This window comes from Echinops telfairi, unplaced genomic scaffold (genome assembly GCF_000313985.2).
Source record: "Echinops telfairi isolate 266 unplaced genomic scaffold, ASM31398v2 ScPeMD7_1713;HRSCAF=2227, whole genome shotgun sequence".
Lineage (NCBI taxonomy): Eukaryota > Metazoa > Chordata > Mammalia > Afrosoricida > Tenrecidae > Echinops > Echinops telfairi.
In genome coordinates this window covers 11,584,475-11,606,893 of record NW_022105611.1, presented here as the reverse complement: position 1 = coordinate 11,606,893, position 22,419 = coordinate 11,584,475, and positions in this window count along the sequence as shown.

Below are 22,419 nucleotides of genomic sequence, written 5' to 3'. Positions count from 1 at the left end.
CAAATAGGGATCGTTTCCTGTCAGTTGCCCAAAACATTGTCTTCCAAATTTCCTGACATAGATGAGTAAGTGCTTCCAGTGTTTCATCAGCTTGTTGAAACATTTCAATTGGTACTCCATCATTTCCTTGGAACCTTGTTTTGGGCTAATATTTTCAGTCCAGCTTGGTCTTCTTCCTTCAATACCAATGGTTCTTATGTAGATGCTACCTTTAGAAATGGTTAAATGTCAACTGTTTTGTTTTTTGGGGGGTAGAGTATATATTCTTTCCAACTTCTTGTGATATGTTTTGACTACACAATATTTTCCCCATATAGAATATAGAATCTTTCAATATTGTAACTCAAAGCTTGAATTTTTTTCTTAAGTTCCTTCAGTCCAAGATGAGCTGAGCTTGTTCTTCCTTGTTGGCTCTCTAATTCCATCATGAATGGATTTTGCATATTGTCAAATGCTTTTGCTGCATTGATTGATGATCACATGATCTTATCTTATATTTTGTTTACATAGTAGATTACTTTGATTGTTTTTCTAATGTTGAACTGTCCTGCATCTTTGGTATGAATTCCACTTGAGCATGTTGGATTCTTTTCCTGATATATTATTGGATTCTCTTTTCCAAGATTTTAAGATTTTTTTTTATCGATGTTCATAAGGGATATTGGCAATGCAGTTTTCTATATTTTTAGTATCTTTGTCTGATTTTCGTAACAGAATTATGCTCACTTTGTAAAATGAGTTTGGGAGTTTTCTGTCCTTTTCTGTATCCTGGGATATTTTGTGTAGAATTCGTCTCAGCTCTTTTCTAAATCCTTAGTACAATCCCCAGCTACTCTATTTTTGTTTTCAGTTGCAACTTTTTTAATGACTTGTTCTATTCTTATGTTATTATTCTATTGAGGTTTTCTACATCATCCTGTGTTAACATATATATATTGAATTTCTAAAAAATTGACCACTCTAGGTTTTCAAATTTATTAAAGTACAATCTTTCATAGTAATGGGTTATATATTTTTAATTCATTTGGTTTTGTTGTGCTGTCACCTTTTTCATCTTTTATTTTTTAATAAAAATCTTTCTTTTCCTTTCTTTTTCTTTCTCCAAACAAAACAAAACAAAACCACAATAAAGATCTGTGTGGAGCTTCCCTAGTACAAATTCACCCCCACCCCTGCTAGGTGAGTGTCTAGCAAATCACTCTGAGTTAGTGCACCCAGTTGTATCACCTAGGAAGGTTCTCTCTTGTCACAATATTTTTTTTTGTAAAAGCAGTTTCATGCAAATCTCATTTTTTGCAATGGCTGGGTTAAGAAAACTGTGTGAATTTTGGTTTCCTGCTTGGGAAAAATGCCAAGGAAATAGTTGTGTTATTGAACACAGCCTACAAGGACTGTGGGAAAAACTCAAGTGTATGAGTGTTTTCTTGTTTCAAAAAAGATGAAATTTCAATTGATGACAAACCTTGTTCTGTACTTCTGTTAACTTCTTGAATGGACAAAAATGTCCATTTATAGTGTATTTGCACTTTGTTCCACCAGATTAAACTGTTAATCAAGAGGTTAACAGTTTAGAGGTTCTAAAAAAATTGCATAACAGCGTACAACAAAAAGGGTTTGTGGCAGAGTGGGGACTGGTTTTGCCAACATGACAATGCACCTGCTCACGCAGCTATCTCAGTGTACCAGTTTTGGGCAAAAGACAGCAAACCTCTCTTGCCCCAGGCACCTTACTCACCTGACCTCACTCCATGTGACTTCTTTTTGTTTCCACAAATGCAGAAGGACATGAAAGGACAGCAATTTGACGGCATGGAAGAGCTGCAGAAAAAAACAAGGGATGTACTGTCAGCCATCCAAACAGATGAGTTTAAAAAATGTTTCCAAGAATGGAATGACAGATTTGATAAATGCATTAAGTGTAATGAAGAAGGTGTGAAGTGTAATGAAGTGTACTGTGTGATAAGTTGTTTTGTAAAAAAAATTACATACATTGCTTTGAAAAAAATTCCATTTAGGGGGGGTGTAACCCCTCATATATTTATCAGTGGTCTGTCAATTTTGTTAATTCATTCAGAGGCAATTTCATATCTTGTTCATTTATTTATGCTGTTTTTGTTTTCAGATTCATGTTTTTCTGCTCTAATCTTTACGATTACTTTTTTCTTGGGGGTTGAAGGTTTATTTTGTTGCCTTTGTTCTAGTTGTTAATGATTCCAATTTAAGGTGTTTATGTTGGTTCTCTCCTCTTTTATTTTTTTCCCTGTGGGTGTTTGTTGCTGTAAATTGACCTTTTTGTGCTATTTTCCAAAAGCTTTGGTGTGCTTTGTTTTCATAATTATTTCAAGGTGTCCTTCCATATTTTGATGCTTCCTGCATAAATAAACATGCTATACATAGAATCCTTGCATACTGCAATTTGGGTTTTTTTTTCTGAATGGCTCTATTTTATTTATTTATTTATTTTTAATCATTTTATTAGGGGCTCATACAACTCTTATCACAATCCACACATAAATCAATTGTGTAAAGCGCATCTGTACATTCATTGCCCTCATCATTCTCAAACATTTGCTCTCCACCTAAGCCCCTGGCATCAGCTCCTCATTTTTCCCCTTCCTCCCTGCTCCCCCCTCCCTCGTGAACCCATGATAATTTATAAATTATTATTTTGTCCTATCTTGCCCTATCCGACATCTCCCTTCACCCGCTTTTCTGTTGTCCATCCCCCAGGGAGGAAATTATATGTAGATCCTTGTAATCGGCAATTTGATTTTTTATATCATATCTTTCAGTTTAAAGTATGCTGAATGTGTTTTTCCCTTTTTGCTGTCTAAGGACAATTCTTTCAATATGTTTTAGCTTTTCTTGAGCTGTCCTTTGAAATTTTCTGTCAACATCATTTATTTCATTATTTAATCCTTTCACTTCAACTCCTCCATGATGGAGAGCAAGTTTCAGCGTCTCTTCTGATGTGCACTTTTGTCATTTCTTTCTCTCCTGCCTCTCTTATGACCACATGTTTTCATCGGATATTATGTTCTCTATGCCTCTCACTACTTGTCAGGTCTTCCATCATTAATGTTCAATGTGCCAAATACTTTCTTGAAATATTCTCAAATTGTAGGTGGAATATGGTCAACGTTGTATTTTGGCCGTTGTGGACATTTTAAAATGTTATTCAACTTCAATCTGAACTTGCATATGTGCATTTAGTGGTCTGCTCCACAGTCAGTCCCTGGTCTTGTGTTGTAGTTTTAGAACCCTGAAAACATCGGAGAGCATGAACAAATTAATCAGGCTCCCAATGGGGAGCAGAAGAGGTAACAAACACCATAGTGCAAAAGTAAACAACAGCTGGTGATAGAAAAGAATTGGGGTGGTCTTCAAAATTCTACACTGGTTCTCACAAACACAGTCTAGAAGGGGACTTCTTGAAAGTTCAGCACTGCTGCCTAGTGTGCCATACCCTGTGCCAACACGGGTGACATTAAACCCTGAATGGAAATGGAATAATGGCAACACTTTGAATGATGGAATTTCAGAGCTGGTGTAGGTAGGCATTGTGGTGAAGGGAACACAAGTGTAAGGCATGATATGTCACTTATGAGCCTGAATCAGATACGTGAATGAGGGAGGATTAAGAGAGATATCCAGATGGCTGATTTACAACCAGGTTACAGAGCCAAGTGAAATGTATGAGTCATTTCCATGTCTATATAATTACAAAATCATAGCGGCATAGATGGAACATTCAGTTGAGAAGGCACACCTGATGAGAGCAGTGACACCAAACTAATTATATCCATCGAAGAACGGACTACATGGCTCTGATAAAATTCCCACACCTTTTCATGTTATCTCTGTCTGCAAGTCTCTGCTCTTCGCTCAACAGTGAGAAGACACATCGCACACTGCATTAATGCTGCTGAATGTGCTCACTGTCTTTCTGCTGACTCAGTAGCTCAGAAAAGTGTTGGTCTTGCTTTCACTTTCTTGTTCTGAGAAATTAAGCCCCTTTTGGAAGCACATGTTTTTGAATACAAATTACACTGTTTGATACAGCAGTACCCAGAATTATAATTTTATCCAAAATAATTCTTTTAAATAAGTTATTTTAGAGGCTGAAACAGCATTTTCTCCTAATACATTGCAATAAAATCAGCATCATTGAGCAACTGCAGTACCCGTTTCCCTGTAGTGCCATGTTCTCTATGGATATGGTATATCATCACATTTAATCTTCCTCATTGAAGCACCTATCCAAATGCAGTGATGTGCATACTCTGCTGGTTATTTAATCATTTAACTCCAATTAATAAATAAAGATATATATTAGTTTTAAATAAGAGAAGAGGAGCTCTAAAAAATTTCCAAGATCATACTGAAAGAAGGTGGTGATTGAAGGAATCAATAAACTTCTAGGTCAGTCCACAGACTGTCTGTACAGAATAGAGTTCCTGCTTGCTCTCTGAAATTGTGTTTTGGAGACAATGACAAGGACATGTGGGATAAATAAGAGATTGACTCAACCCTTAGAATAAAATATTCATTTAAAATATAATAAAAACGTTTAGCTATTGAATGGACTGCCTGACCTTTGAAAGATAGCCTGGAAAAGTTACCCATCAGCCAAAGAACTATTGCCTTGAAGATGCCTGTATTCTTTCAGAAGGAAAGACCAAGAATATAATGGTTTTCCTCTGTGGAAAATACTTTTATTCCCTTACTTTCATGAAGATAAGAATTGAAAGGAAGGAGCAGGCTAGGAAAGTGCTTCCAGGATGGGTGCACTGGATGCCATGTGAAGCAATTATAAAATGTGTACATTACACAGTGGAGAAAACCAGGAGTTCAGCAATACCTACAGGTAGGTAGTGCTTGATTTTAAAACTTAACATATTTATACTAAAGAATATGAATAGAAATATAAAATATTAAGGAAACAAATATTCCTGGCAAATATTTTTCTTTCAACAGAAACATGAGTTGATTCTTGTGAACATAATCTTGACAAATGTCTTATTAGTAAATGCATAACTACATAATTTATGATTTCAATTGTGATATTCCAGATCTTTTAACAAACTGATATAAGTGTTTGGCCTACCTGTGGGAAGCACATCGTCCACTATATTTGTCAAGTTAAGACATGGGGCAAAAGCTGAAGGGAGGAGATGAGAGCCCACAAGGTGGCTGTCTCTTGACCACACTGATCCTGTCTGGATAGCCATATTATACACTTTGTATACATTTGTCAACCTTTTTATACCCTACGCCTAAGTCTTGTGTCAAAACCCTTGTTTCTGGCTATTGCGTCTTTGGTTCTTGTTTCTATATATATTTTTCTTTTTCTCTAAAAAAAAGTGGGGGGGCCTTTATTAGCTTCCTGAGGAAAAAAGTACAATTGAGGTAAATATTTTTTGTGCTCCTGGCCTACAAATTGTTCTTTATGTATCTTGTACCTGATTTTTTTCACTGATATAAAACCCAAGAGTGGAAATAAATTCAATGTAGGATATCAACGTCATTACTTTGTTATCTATTGTGCTCTGCTGTTGATGTCAAAAATTCAAATTTATTCTGAGACTTGCTCTTTTATAAAACATTCTCCCTCATTTCTTTTATTCCTTTTTAAAACCTATTATAGGAACTTCTGTTCGATCCCAGTGTCATAAATTTCAATACGATATGCCTTCATGTGGAACTTCTACACCCCTTGTTAGGTCTACTTGGGAAGCCATTTCAATTTAGAATCTTCTTCTTTCAATTCTGGAAATTTCCTCCAAATTGTATTAGTTTTGTTTTTCTTGTATTCTCTGTTCCATCCTGATGAAACCCCTTTAGTTCAGAATTCGGGCCTCCTAGGCAAAACCAGCACTTCAATAAAATCCAGAAGAGTTGTACAATCAGCACCACAGTTAGTTTTAGGCCATGGTATTTTCAATTCACTCATATGAACATGAAAGTTGGACATTGAAGAAGGAAGTCCAAAAAAAAAAAAGAATCAATGCATTTGAATCATGGTGCTGGTGAAGAATATTCAAAGTATCTGGTCTGCTAAAATAACAAACAAGTCTGTCCTGGGAGAAATATGCACAGAGTGCTCCTTAGAGGCCAGGGTGGCAGGAGTTCATCTCATGTATTTTGGACATTTTGTCAGAAAAGAACTGTCCCTGGGGAAGGACATTATGCTCCACTGTAAAGCAGAGGGTCAGCAAAAAACAGGAAGACCTCTAGGAGATAGGGTGACACAGTAGTGCCACAATGGGCTCAAGCACAGGGATAATTGTGAGGATGGTTTGGGACCAGACAATGATATAGATATCACATCATTCCATAGTTCAATCATATCCAGCAATACTGTACAGCTGCTACCATAATCAGTTTCAAAACATTCACTTCCTTCTTGAACTCCTTGCTATCAGTCCCCTTTAACCCTCTCCCCATGAAAACCCTTTTTCTCCTTGTCTCTATGGTTCATCGGCCCTGGGTTTCGTTTACCAAAACACAGAACATCATCTAACAAAAATTCAAGAGGGCTACCCACAATGACAAAATACATCAAAGATAAACCCAATTATGAAAAACCCCACAGAAAGTGTTAAAAAACTAGATCAATCCCAACGTGTGCCAGAGGGAGGGTCAACTGACAAGGTTTTAGCCCTTCAGGCCAGGTTTATCAGTGCGGCCTCCTACTGTCATCTCTCAACTCTCTCTGTTTGGGGACCAGTTTACTCCCGTATCTTTTTTTCTGCTTGTTCTACTTTCTGGGAGAAATCATTAATGTTTATCTTCTACCCCCTCTTGGGTAATTGTGTCTGTGTAGATGCCTTTTAATGTGCAATGATTCTTTGGGGGTTTGTGCTGCAGACTTTCCTGGAAATGGAACTAACGGCTCATTAACTGTCATGAATGAACCTGGAGCAAATTTTTCTTGTAAATGATGATTCCAGATTTGACATTTTCTAGGCTTTCCTTATAGTGCATTATTAGAATACATTATTTTAAAAGCCTTACCGGCTCATAATTTTGGTGAATATAGTCTTCTTAACTCGATTATAGAAAATATTTTCATATTTTATTTTAAAATACCAATTAGAATGCTTAATAAAACATGTTTTTCTTTTCATTTCTACACCATTGATTCTTTGGCAATCATGTTTATATACATACATTTTTATATACATTTTTAACACCTGATAGCTTAAGAACTTCACAATTAAAATAAATAAATTCACATAAATAAAATGTGAATTTCATTTATAATATGAACAATATTGTCCCAGTTATTCATCCAGGTTCATTTAGCAGAATCCTTTCTGGTGAACTACTAGGTGGATGCGAATAACATACTTTATGTTTTGTTTATAAATACCATGTATGGAAGTTGTGTTTTAAAGAATTCAATGCCATCTGAAAACTGTAAGTTTCAGAATTCCCTTACACTGATTAATTTATCTGTAATTATTACAGTGTAGAGTGCTACATTTTCTATTTGCTTTCATCCTCTGATCCACATCGTAACTATGAGATGTGTCTGTTGTCATTTATCTTCTCTTCTACTTTATGGGCATACAATTATGCTCTCTGCAGTGCATAATAAAAGCTAAGAGGGGGACTGCAATCAAGGTGTCTCCAAATATCTTTGAGGAATTTTTTTGAACGGTAATAGAATGCTGTGGACAGTACACGAAGAGAAATGAGTAATGGTGTAAAAGTGATGTATTTTCCTAATCTCTTCTGTTTCCAGATAGTCTATCATCATTGTGTTTGGTTCATATTTCAGGTGCTATTTGCATAAAGAAGTACCCACTGCCATCAGATCAATTTCATCTCATGCTTAGCTTACATAGACCTTTGAAAAGGGTACATCTGTATGGGAGCAACGAATCCCCATACCCCACTGGGAGTGCTGTGGAGGGCTGTGTCAGAATTAGGAAGGGAAACGGGAGGTCTGTTTGACCAGAGCCTCACAGAAATTAGCCTGGGGCCAATGCTGAGGGGCATTCTCCTTCCTCCTTGTGAAGCAAGAGGTGGTCTGAGAGTCCTCCCACAACCTCGTTACAATGGAGGGGAAAATGCACATGACAAATCCACGTGTATCCTTTTCAACCTAGAAATGACATACAATTTCTTTTCACATTAAATTAGTGATCACTAATTTTGTAGCTCCATGTAGCTACAAGAATATGTGGACTTGACAGGACTTTGCAGCAGCAACTTTATTCCAAAGGAAAACTGTGCTTTTTTTTGCTTAAGTAATGGCTATTGCAAAATTACTCAAACAGCCTACTGCAAAGGTCCCCAATCGGTCCTTATTCAAAACTGACCATATTTCTTTGTGCTGTGACCTTGTGTTCAACCATGCTATCCACTTTAATGATTTACTGTCCCACTTCATACTAAAATGTAAAATAAAAATAACTCTGAAATGTGACAGTGTATCATGGTTTTAAAGTTAATTTCACCAGTGATTTAAAAATAAATGGTTCATAGATTCTGGCTTGGATCTGATTTTCTCTGGCAATAAATGTGAATCACCAAGAGCCAGAGATTTTCATGCAATTTATTTCATGTAATCTGGACAGTGAATAACAGATATACATCTATACTCGAGTATAAGCCGACCCGAATATCCTCCACGCCACCTAATTTTACCACAAAAACTGCATTAAAAATATGCTGAAAGATTCAGCTTATACCCAAGTATATATGGTAGTTATCCTTGTTTTACAATTTTGGAAAAGAAGGTTCAGAGTATTTAACCAAGTTCCTCAAAATTACACAACTTGAAAATAAAACATAATTCTATCTTCAACCAGTCTACCCTCAAACAGTTGCTTTCACTATAACACCAGGCTGTGCTTCCTGCTCAGAAGAAGGCGTGGATAAAACAGAATGGAAGATGCTGAGGAAGGAGAGGGCCTCCATCTCTGACAGGTGATGGCAGGGCAGGGGAGCGGGATAGCAATCACTCATGGCTTTAAACCATCACGAGAGAAATATCAGGCCAAGCACAGCATTCTTCAGAACGATCTCTGACGAATTGAGTAGACTCATACTTGCCGTGGAAATCACTTTGGACAAGCTGCTTCTGGAGTGTGAAGCCGGTACGATTACCTATCCATTAAAATCTGCAATTACAGAAGCTAATTACAGTGAACCCAGCCTCTGTGCAAGATCTACCTGCCAACCTTAACGAACTTCAACGTGGAGGAAAGGAACGTAAACGGCGTTCTTGGAGAAAGGGCTGCTCCGTTCCTCACCAGAAATGCCAGATGGTGAAAAGAAGGAGGGTTTCAGGGGTAGAGTTAGCCTTTTGCTTTCAGGAAAACTTTCTAAATGACTAGCTTTGCATAACAGGGATTTCAGCGCCTACACTGAAGGACAGGAGTTATTTTACTTCAATCCCAGGTCAAGGCAGCTTGACTCCTGAGTGCTTTGTGTTTTTAGGGATAGAGTCTGCATTAGCAGGACACAGATCTGACCAATAAATTGTTATATTGTAGATTTTGAGGAATATATGTGGATTGAATTAAGTAATCCTTTAAAGAATGTAAGGACCTGTGTGGGAGCCGAAACTGGACTGCTAACCACAAGGTTGCCAGTTCAGAGCCACCAGCCACTGTCGGAAGCCATACAGAAGGTGGTTATACATCAGTACAAATTCAATGGTAGTGGGTTGTTTTAGCTTTAGAAGGAGGTAAGGCAGGTCCTTTTAAACTTTCTTGTGAAGATTACAAATTATAAAGGCTAATAGATTATTTCTAATCCAATATCAAATCATCAACTGAAGAGAGGCTATAAGACATATTCCAGTGGTGTTTGGACAAGGTATATTTGTTTGAAAAGTATATGGGGACTTGGAGAAACTACTGATACTAGATCCCACAAGAGTAGAAAATCCCTGCTGCTGAGAGGAGTCTGGACTTCAGAGTCAGATGGATTTACTTTTTAAATTACCTCCGATTGACTGTACCGTTTTGAGTAAATTTCTTGAACTCTGTACTCATTCCTTACTTTTATCAAAATGATGAAATTTTGGCTTTCCTTGTGGAGCTTGTGGGACAGTGAGGTGAAGATGTACAAATATAGGTTATAGTTGTACACTAGCACTGAACAATCAAGAAATGCCTACCTTTAGGTATGTGATCATTTTAGGGAATATTAGCAGAAGTCTGTGAATTGATCAAGCATCAGAAATAGTCATCTAGTCAGAAGACATAAGGAATCTCATGATCTGTGGTGCTAGAAAGAATATTTCTTGATCCTAATTCATCCAGGAAAGATGAAGACCCAGGGCACAAGGACAATTGTAGTCAATATCTCTATACAAAACCAGGGCCCATACAATGCCAGTATATTGACTCCTAAATTCCAAACATTTGAGTAGCTGCCTCTGGGGCCAGGGTAATTGGAAGTAAATTTGACAGGGAACTTGTGAAACAAGTTTTTTCTAGGCAGATGTGTTAAAGAATCCCTGTGAGAAGCTACCACCTGTAAAGGCAGTGGATTTCAAAATTCAACCAACACCTCTGGCAGCTTCCGTGACAGGTGAAATCCACTCAGACCAAGAAAAGGTGCTAGACTCCCTTCTTTTCATTGTTCTCTCGGTGTCTCTCTCGGTCTCTCTCCCACTCACTTTCTCTCTTCTAAATTATAGAGAGAATGACTAAAATACAACCAGTGATTTCAAGCCCAAGGAAAAGTATGGGAAACAAAATAGACCAGCAAATGAAACATTAAATACAATGAATTACCAATGTGCACAGTAATACAATTTAAAAAGTACTCTGCTTATTCAATATATACCCTCTCCTCAACATGGCGAGGTCCCAAAAAGCAGGGTATTTTGTGAGCGCAGGAGTCCGGGCCAACTCAAAAACAACTAACCCACGCTCACTTCTCAATGCACAGTGGCAGTGAGGAGCTCAAGATTTCACAACTTAGAACTCATTGCCATCAAGTGGTCCCCAACACCTAGTGAGCTCATAAGACAGGGTAGAATGGCGCCATCCTGTGGGTTCCCAAGGCTATAAATCTTTGCGGGAGGAGCAAGCCTCATCTTTCTCCTGAAGAGCGGTTTCAGAAGGCCAACCTTGTGGCTCCCAGCCTACTACGGCACCAGGACTCCCTCAATAACTTGAGGTATTGAAATCAAATGTGTTTGCCTTCAAAACTGCAAACTATAAATGCACAGTTTTTCTAAGACTAGGTGTGAATCCTAAGCATGTTGAGCATGACTGTTCAGGAAAAGAGGGCAGCAAGCACAAAGCCAGAGGTAAGGGACCAGGTACTGGGTCTGCAGAGCACGTGGAGTTCAGTATGTCCGGTGTCAAGTTTGTCAAATTCAGTGTCAATATTGCAGCGTCAATTTTGGAAAGATCTGAAAATGGACCCACCATGTGTGAGGCTGCGAACTGCAAGCTTGGCAGCTGGAAACCACCGATCTCTCTGTTGAGGAGTATATGGAAATGATTTAGAATAACTCCAGGGTTACATTTCAAAATTGCATGCAAGGATCTGCATGTTGGGGGACTATAACGGCAATCCGCTCAACCATTGTGTAGCTCACCAGTAACCCATCCAATGAAGTGCACGTTCCAACATTTATTAAAACATACTAACCGGAAATACAGAAAGGAGAAGAACAAGAATTTATTGTAAAGAGCAAACTCTGGATGGAATTTTACCTCCTCAAAATGTGAATTGGGATCCTGTTTGAGAACAGGGATTTCTTCTGTTAAGGAGAAGGTGTCAGTGCCGGGTATGTTCTAATCCTTAATCACTTGTGAGTTGTAAAAGCAGAGCAGACAGAGAAGCAAGCCTATACTGTGGAAGAAATATGTCATGCAGGCATCCAAGGAATGCCTGACTACTAACAAAGAAGGCAGCCATGTGACCAAGATCCAGAATTGTATGTTTAGCCACCAGAATTGTGAGAAACTGAGTTTGCGTTCTTCAAAACTATGTACTTGTGTGATCTGGGTTGCAGCAGAACTGGTCGAGAGAACAAAGGATAGGCTTGGATATGAGTTGGGCAAGACTTTTATATCCAAAGTGCAGTGGCTGTAATAAATATCATCTGGACTGCTTACCAGCATCTGTGAGGGCCACAGATAAATCCATACCAAACCATTCAGTGTATTATTAAATACAAAACACATGTTAGTATGGATCCCTATCCACTACTACCTACTCACTGAGAATGTAGCCCTGATGGCGGAACACTCACAGCAGTGGTTTTAGGGCTCCAGCCTCTCTCTGGCCTCACTACGACAAGCAAAGCGGGGAAGCAAAAGAAGGCTTCAGAGCTAGTCCAGCATTCTATATTGGGCACTAGAGGATCTGAATGAACAGAGGTTTTGAAAGAAGATTGAGTCTTGCTAAGGGCTGGTTAATAGAACAATGTGTTCTTGCACTGAGGGAGTACTTGAGTGGAGGCCCAATATCCATCTGCTACCTTAATGCTAAACCTATAAATATATGCCCATAGATCTATTTCCCCATCATCATATATAAATCTATTTATATATGCACATGCCTGTATTTAGACCTTTATAAATGCTCTTTGCCTCCTAGTTCTTTCCTCAATTTCCTTTTACTTTCTTCTTGTCCCACTATCATGCTCAGCCTTCATTTGGGTTTCAGTAATTCCTCCCAGTTACATTGCCCTTGCTGAATCCCTACCAGGCCTCTTACACCCTCCTCACCACTGATTTTGAATCACTTGTTGTTCCCTTGTCCTTGGGTTTGTTAACATCACTTCCTTTCCCCCACCTCCCCATCATCCATGTCCCCCCAGAACCATCAGTCCTGTTGTTTTCTCCTCCAGATTGTTTATCCAGCCTATCATATCTAGATAGACCTGCCGAGATAATTTTACGCAAAAACAAAGTAACAAAAGAACACAAAACAACAACAACAAAACCTCCTATGGAGGAAACTGGTAGTTTTGAACTGCTGACCTGAAGGATCACAGTCTAACTTGTAACCATTACACCCTCCACCAGGGCTCTACTTGCCTGGATATAGGAAGCAAAACTATGTCAAGAAATAGAATAATAATTTTATTTTTCTCCTGGGATAGTGAAGTGTTGGAGGCAAGGATGGGGTTGTACTATTGGAAAGAGCACCTGCTTGAGTCTCTCTGAATCTAATTCTAACAGAGTCTTTCCAACTCACTCTCTGGTCATAGGGAGGTCACATTACCAGTCCTCTGAAGTTGTAATGTGATGGGCATACCATGTATTCCCTAAGGTGCGTTCTATCTTTGACCATGATTTGTGAGTCCTAATTAGTGTATTACGTGACAAGATCTATAGATAACCCAATATTTGTTTGTTTTAAAATGTCACATCATACATTGAACTATCATTGCCTAAACATTTCAAAAGCATCCAAAGTGACAAAACGCATGTATAGGCACAGTCATACAGATTTCCAAAATTTAGATATTTGTAGTGTTTTTTAGATATTTATGAGAGTCAACTTGATATTCACTAGGTGAATCCTAAATTTTACAGACAGACAAAATACTATGAATATGCAGTAACAGTAGCAGCAAACAAATACTTAGTGCTTCTTATGAAGAGTATTTTAATGGGTACTATGTAAGTTACAAAGCACATGTATGAATCACAAGGCATACCACAGTTTAACTGATATTAAATATTATTTAAATTCATTTCACTAAGAAATCTTGCACACCTACTATGTGCCTAGTAGCGCATTAGCTATTCAGGATACAGTAGAAGAAAGGAAAGAACATGTTTCACTCATTGTCCATATAACTGAAAGAACCCCTAAAATGACTGCTTCTACGCCCTAGAGATGAGGAAAATTAGATACAGAAAAATTGATAATTTCATAAAACTGCAAAAGATGATGAGGAACAGTGCCACAATGATAATTTATGTCTTGGAATTCCTGATTTTGTGCTTACTTACTGATCTGTAGACAGTACAACTTTTTTCTAATTAAATTTTATATATAGGAAAATTCAAAGATTATAAGTGTACAATTCAGTGAGTTTTGAAATATACACACATTTTTATACCTAACAAGCTGAGCAGGTTATATATTTCTATCACCCTAGAAAATGTTCTTATACCCTTTTTTGGTCAATTACCAGCCTCCCATAGGGAAATATTCTTTCTAATTAGAATCATTATCAGATTGTTTTACTTCGTGTACTTCTGATAAATATACACATATGTGGTTGTTAGGTGCCATGGGATCGATTCCAACAGAACAAGTGTCAGTCGGACATAAGATCCATTCATTCACCATCATCCGTCTGCTTGAGCCATTGTTGCAGCCACCGTGCCAATCCATCTTCTCAAGGGCCTGTAGCTTGTCACTGTCCTCTAGCAAGCATGCTATCCGTTACAGGGCCGAGTAGCTCCAACAACATGTCCAAAGTACTTGAGACAAAGTCTCTTCAGCCTTGCTTCTAAGGAGGAGTCTGGCTGTACTTCGTCCAAGACAGATTAGTTTGTTCTTTTGGCAGTCCATGGTACTGTCAATATTCCTCCCCAGCACTGTAATCAAATGTATTGATTCTTCTTCAGTCTTCCTTGTTCGATGTTCAACTCTCACGTACAGAGGAGGCATATTTCTCTAAGCAACATCCTTGCTTTCAAATATTATAAAGAGGAGAGGTCTTGTGCAGCACATTAACACAATGTAATGCATTATGTGATCTCTTATTGTTACTTTCCGTTTGCATTGACTGTGGTTCTAAGTAAGACAAAATCCTTGACAATTCCAATCTTTTCTCCACTTATGATTTTATGTACTGGTCCAGTTATGATGATTCCAATCTTTTCTCCACTTATGATTTTATCTACTGGTCCAGTTATGAGGATGTTGATCTTCTTTATATTGAGTTGTAATCCATACTGAAGGCTGTCGTCCTTCATTTTCATCAGCAAATACTTCAAGTCCTCCTCGCTTTCAGCAAATAAGGTTGTATCATCTGCATATCACAAGTTCTTAATAAGCCTTCCTCAAATCCTGATATTACATTCTTCTTTATATCATCCAGCTTCTCTGATTGATTGTAAGCATACAGACTGAATCAGTATGATATGAGAATCCAACCCTGGTTCACACATTTCCTGATATCAAACCAGACAGTATTCCTTTGTTCTGTTTGCACAACTGCCGCTTGATCCATGACCAGTTCCTCATGAGGACAAAGAAGTGTTCTGGGGTTCTCATTCTTCTCAAGTCTGTCCTAAATTTGATATGGTCAGATGCCTTAGCACAGTCAATAAAACACAAGCAAACATCTTTCTGGTATTCTCGTCTTTGAGCCAAAATCCAGCTGACATCAGCAATGGCATACCTTGCTCCATGTCCTCTTCTGAATCTGGCCTGAATCTCAGTTAGCTCCCTGTCAATCTACTGCTGCAACTTTTCCTGGATGATCTTCAGCAAAAGTTTTACTGACTATATATACATACCTTCATCACAATTTGTTGAGCCATCCTACTTTTGATGGTCATTTATATGACTTTGTGAGGAAATGCCCTGGAAGCCTCATCTGACCTGATCCAGCTCTATAATTGTCAAAATGATTCCTATGGGGCCCGGTCAAACACATCTCCACGATTCAGCGTCCTTTACCTTTTCGGACATCAATTGTCCCTCCCATGCCACCGCACTGCTCTGCTAGGTTTGATAACCCATTCATTACAATCAGCCCAGAGAATGCCCATATAATATTCAGGTTTACAGATGATACTTACAGTTCCGAGGTTTATTAACCAAGCTAACAGGTTACAAAATTATAAGGAGACAGTTCTTTTGTTGACGGCGCTTCTCAGTCACACTGGTAGGAACTTCTTTTAGTCCCTGTCCTCCAAGCTGTGCAAACTTTTGACCTTTGCCATGTGATACAAAATTCCTTTAGCACTGGCAGATGCTCCAAATGAATACCAGTCTGCAAGCTACTATACTTCCCATAGATACTCAGCTTTATGCATTTTCATGGAGAGCAAAGCCAACTCATGAGCTTGGTGGTGCTCCTCAGCTCTGTCTCATGGCCTGGCTCTTCTGCTGCCTTTCCACACAAGACTCTCCGACCCTCTTGAGTCCTGGATCTTTTCACTGGCTGGTCATGGTCTTCTCTATTCCTGTTTCAGAGACTGCCTGTGTCAGACTCAACAGAATGGCACACTGACCAATCTTCAAATCACAGTCCTCTACGCCGTGTTTTTATGCCCCTTCCTGGTCATTTGGTGGGAGTTTTTCAAAGCTATGAAAACAAGAGCCATATCAAGTAATTTCATTTCTCTGCACTTTCCAATATGTATAAAACATTTGTACAAGTTGTTTTATGGATATATAATTTTACTTCTCATTGTAATTAACTAGATAGACTTCTGTTTAGCTTTATCAGACACTACCAGGCCATTTTCTAAACTTTCTGCCCATTTGACAGTCACACCAGCAATGTCAGAGGGCTCTTGATAATTTGGGGTCTTGCCATGGTATTTTCCCTTTGTTTTATTTTAGCTATCCCCATGAGTATAAGATTGGATCTTATTGTGGTGTTAAATTGCATTGCCCAGAGGATTAATGATGTTGAATATATTCTTATGAACTCATATTTTAGTTATACATCTTCTTTTATGAATGGTGAATTCATGAATGGTTGATTCAAGAATTTTCTCCTTTTTCCCCACATTTATTTTCTTGTAGCAATTACTCAAAAATTCTGGATATAACATGATCCTATAACTTACCTTTTAATATTCCTAGCATTGCTCCCTTGTGGGTGTGGTACTTAAAACAGTGTGAATTTCTTAATACAGCCTTTTAACCATAGTCTCTGTGAATCCAACAAAATGATTGGTAGGTACTGTATAAATTAGCTGCTTGTGTCTCACTTAAGGGGATCAGTCAGCTTGCTGTTAATGCAAATAAGATGGATTAAACACTTGTGGAAGTGGGACCACGCAACTAAGGTGTATGATGCCTAATGAGGGCTAGGGGCCAGTTGTGCCACCAGGAAAGCATTGAGTAAGAGATAGAAGAATTAGTTATAACTTGAAAGGCCCATGAAGCTTCAATAATTGCCTAATAAGACCCTGTGGAGGGCCTAGCATTCAAGAGGAAAAAGAAGCTGCTCTGATCAGGAAATGTACTGTGAATTGTACCTCTATGTTGTTCTTGATCCTTTCCTAACAAGGCACTTACCTATAAGAAGAATCATTCATGAGTTCTGTGAGACATTGCAGTGAATTACCAAACCCAAAGACCAGAAAGCATATGGAGGGGAGAGGAGGGAATGATGTTAGAGACAAAAGAAAGGAAAAGAAGAAAGGAAAGTTGGGTATTTAGGACATCTTTAATCTCTATGTCATAGAAACCAGTTTGTGCTTATGCATACAATATGTACTTTTCATTTGATAAAAGCACAATATATATTTCTTAAATTTGTATTTCCTTTATTTTCCTCCAAAACAATATGCATAAATATGCTCTTTAAAAAAATCATTTTATTGGGGATTCTTACAGCTTTTATCACAATCCATACATCCACCCATTGTGCCAAGCACATATGTTTATACATATGTTGCCATCAATATTTTCAAAAAATTTTCTTTCTACTTGAGCCCTTGGTATCAGCTCATTCTCCCCATCCTCACCCTCACACACATACTCCCTTCCTAATGAACCCTTGATAATGTTAAATTATTATATTTTTTCATGTCTTACAATGACCACTGTCTCCCTTCACCCACTTTTCTGCTGCCCAACCCCCTGGGAGGGGGTTATATGTAGATCATTGTGATACGTCCCCACTTCCACTCACCACCTTCCCTTTACCCTCCTGGTACCACTACTCTCCTTATTGGTCCTGAGGGGGTTTATCTGTCCTGGATTCCCTGTGTTTCAAGGTCTTATCTGTACCCATGTACATGCTCTGGTCTAGCTATATTTGTAAGGTGGAATTGAGGTCATGATAGTGGTGGAGAGGAAGCATTAAAGAAGTAGAGGAAAGTTGTATGTTTCAGCGGTGCTATACTGCACCCTGACTGGCTTGTCTGTTCCTTGTGACCCTCCTGTAAGGGGAGGTCCAATTGTCTACATATGTGCTTTGGATCTTCAATTGGCGGTCGCCTCATTCACATTGATATGATTTTTTTTTCAAGTTCAAGGATTCTCTTTATGTGATATGATTTTTTATTCTTGGTCTTTGTTGCCTGACACCTGATCCTATCAACACCTCATGATCACACAGGCTCAGGTGCTTCTTCCATGTGGACTTGATTGCTTCTCAGCTAGAAGATTACATGCTTATCTTCAAGCCTTTAAGACCTGACATTATATCTTTTGATAGCCAGGCATCATCACCTTTCTTCATCACATTTGCTTGTGCACCAATTTTGTCTCCAGAAATAATGTCAGGGAAGGTGAGCATCACCGAATGTAGGGTTATTAGAACAAAGTGTTCTTGCATTGAGGGAGTACTTGAGTAGAGGACCAATGTCCATCTGCTCCCTTAATACTCAACAAATAAATATATGTATATAGATCTATTTCCTTATCATTATATGTAAATAAATGTATATATGTACAGGCCTATAGTTAGACCTCTATAAATGTTTTTGCCTTCTAGTTATTTCCTCTATTTCCTTTTATTCTCCTCTTGTCCCATTATCATGCCCAGCCTTCATTCAGGTTTTAAGTAATTCCTCTGGCTATATTGCCCTTGATCAAGCCCCACCAAGCATCCAATGCCCTCATTGGTTTTAGATCACTTGTTGTTCCCCTGTTCCTCAGTTTGTTGATAACCCCCTGCCTCCCACTCTCCTGTGTCCCCTGGAACCATCAGTCTCATTGTTTTCCCCTCTGGCTTGCTTATCCTGCCTATCTTATCTAGATAAATAGGCAGAGACAATAATAAGCACAAAAACAAGACAGAGCAAAGCAAAACAACCAAAGAAAACAAAAAACAAACATCAACAATAACAACAACAACAAAACCCCAACAGCAAAAAATAAAAGTCTATAAATAGTTTCAGGTCTATTTGTTGACCTTTAAGAGATGGGGTGCCACACCCTGGGCCCAAAGTCTATTTTTGGTATTCCCCAGGAACTCATTGCTTTGCTCCCCTTGCTGCTCTGTTGCACACCCTTAGTGTTTTGCCCCGGTGTGGTGGAGTCAGATTGAGCACAATTCCTGCACTGTGTCTCCAGTGTTGTCCCTGTAGTGCTATAGGTCAGTGAGGGATATAGTGTCTCATGGTGGGGCCGGCCCTATGGTCCTCTCTGTGCATTGGCTGCTCTGAGCAGGAATATTGTCCTGGGGGCTTGGTGGGCCAGGATGTGCTCCAGTCTCTCTCTTTCCCTCTCCCTTTGCTCCTGTGTGCTCTGAACAGACACACCCCTCTCCCTGAGGTGTAGCTTCAATGCTTCCTCTGAAGTGCATTATTTTGGGGTGGGGGGGGGCATGGGGTGGCGCTGGTTGTCCACATAGTTGGGATTGGGGCTGGCCCCGCAGACCTCTCTATTGGTTCCCTGCTTCATGCTGGGATGTTGCATTCATGTCTTGGCACACCAGGTTGGAGTCTGGTCCCTCTCTCCCTCTCCTGTGGAGATATAAATACCTTCCCCTTGGGTGGATTAGTGCCCTGTTCCTCCGCTACCCATGTGTTTTGCTTTTTTATTTTTCTCTTTTTCTTTCTTTTCTTCTGAAGTCTTTCTAATCAAGGTCTTCTATAATTGTCCTTGACTCAGTGATTATAAATCTTTATCCCTCTTGTACTTGTGATATCATAGGACACAGGATTTGGAACATGGATCAAGCAACAGAAGTCATGGAAGGACCAGGACTTAAAATATCTCTCTTAGGATGGGAAAATTTTCTAAAACTCACTGATCACATGGCACAACACTTGCTATGGGAAATGGCGTGTGTGAATCATTAACCCCAAAGCATTGCTTCAGCTATACAAAACACCTCATTGCAAACGTATGATCAAGAGAGACATAAAATGATACCCTAATCTCTGGGATCAACTAAGAGAATAAAAAGAGACCTTGATCTTGGTCAACCTGGAGACAATATGGTAACCCGGACCATCCCATAAGGCAGCATCTCTACAGTCAGAGTAGAAACACAAAAACTAAATCAGACATCATAGTTACCATAGTGTCATGTTGGGTCATGAAGGTCAATGGCGTTCTCTGTTTCCTGCTCCAAAGATAGCACATTTAAAAGTGATTCAGTAGCTCATACAAACTACAACTTTCAGGGGACATATTTTTCTTTACAATGAGATTCTGGACTAAACAATATTTTACAGTTTCATAGAGGAAAGAGAAATGTTTGATGTCCACATCATCAGGAAAGGAAATAGATAATTTTGGTAGATTTGATGTATATAAGAACTTAAACATAGAAGACACTTAATGAACAAATATCTGTTTAAGGAACACAGGAAGAAGGAAAGTTTGATTTTAATTTATCTTATTTTCTCCACTTTCCTCAAACTTAAGCTGATAAAAATAAACATAATCAGAATATTAAATTATGCTAATCTGATAAAATGTGGTTCTTAAACACATTTTCTTGTTTTAGATTTTACATTTGTTAAATGGCTAAATTGATGGTTTTAATTCTTTTTAAAGTCAAATATTCTATTTTATTATACAAAATTGACTATTAGTTGCTTGAGCAACATATCGTGCAATGCATATGACATCAATAATAAATCAATTATAGCAACTCACTTCAAAGAAAGAATATATAGTCAAATTTTTGTATCCTCAGAGTTTAGGCCTATTCTGAGAATATATCAAATTAATCACATTATTTGCTTATTATTGAATGAGTAGTAAAAGGAAATGATGTCTAGACATTTACACAATGAGTTCACTTTCTGAAGGTCATTTTTAGTTGAATCTTACAAAAACTCTGTATAGACTGACAATTTTACCAAGGAAGAAGAGGTTCAGAAAGGTTAACTTAGTTAGAAAAAAATAGAAGCCATTCAGTAGTAGTGCCAGAATTCAAATACTTATCTTCATGTCTCAAAACCTTGTATTGTGGTTCACTAGGAAGCCCCTAAGAGGAATATTTACCAGAGAATTTTCTTAGTCTGTTTTGCATATGACATTCCTGCATGCAATTCATAGCCACACACATATGCCAAACCAGTTTTGTCACACATGAGAACTCCCACTGACCAGTAGTAAATGTCCTGAGTCCTTTATTGCAAAGAATTTAAAAGGCTATATTAGAGGTTATCAAAAATGAATATCAGAATAAATATTAGGGTATCATTTAAAGTTGTGAGAGTAAATTCAAAGTCTATGATAAGGTATTGCCCTTCAAAGAAGATACAAATTAAAAGGATAATATTTATTTGATTATATCTTGAATGCCTAAATTGAGTGTGGATTTGATGAAAGAGAACATGTGTTGACAATTTAGTAGATATAGGGTAAACACTAGAAATAATTCAAAAGGAGAAATTTTAGGTCATAAAATCCAATCTTTCAGCCTACCATAAGAAAAAACAAATAGCCCATTGAGAAAGTGGACAAAAGACCTGAACAAAAGTTTCACAAGGGCAGAAATCTGAATGACCAATAAACATATGACAAATATTCCCAATCATTAGCCAAAAAGGAAATGCAAATTAAAACAATTATCAGATACTAAGAGAGCCCAATTCAAAAAATATCTCAAAGCAACAAGTGTTGGAGGGGTTGTGGGAAGATAGGAAGTCACATTCACTCCAGGTAGTCCTGTAGGGCTTGTTCAGCTATTATGGACATTGATTTGGTGATACCTAAAACAAATGGAAACTGAGCTGTCATACAACCCAGCCATCCCCCTACTGGGCATTTACCCAGAAGTAAGAAATAGACATCGACCAGGCATGTAGGCTCCAATGTTCATTGCAGTGCAGTTCACAATTGCAAAGAATTGGAGACAACCTAAATTCCCTCAACAGATGGGTGGTGTAAAAACTCCGTGATATACATACAATGGAGTACTATACATCCCTAAAAATCAGTCATGAACACATGAAGCACATGGTCTCATGGGAAAAGTTGGAAGAAATTATGCTAAGTGAAGTAAGCCAAGCACAAAAGGACAAGTACAACATAAGTCCACTGAGGTAAGCTTTAAAGGCATAATGAGCTTAGGGGGAATGCTACTAAATGCTTAAATTCCTAGGGCAAGTCCACGCCCTCTGGCAGGGGTAAGACCCAACTCAGGGATGCGTCTTATATGGCAGCCAACTAAAAAGGGGAGGAAAAGGGAAAAAAAAAAAGATGAGAGTAGTGGAGGAACAGGCCACTAACCCACTCACGGGGAGGGTATTGTTTATGTCTCCACAGGAAAGAGAGAGAGAGACCAGACCTCATCCTGGTGCGCCTATCCTTGAG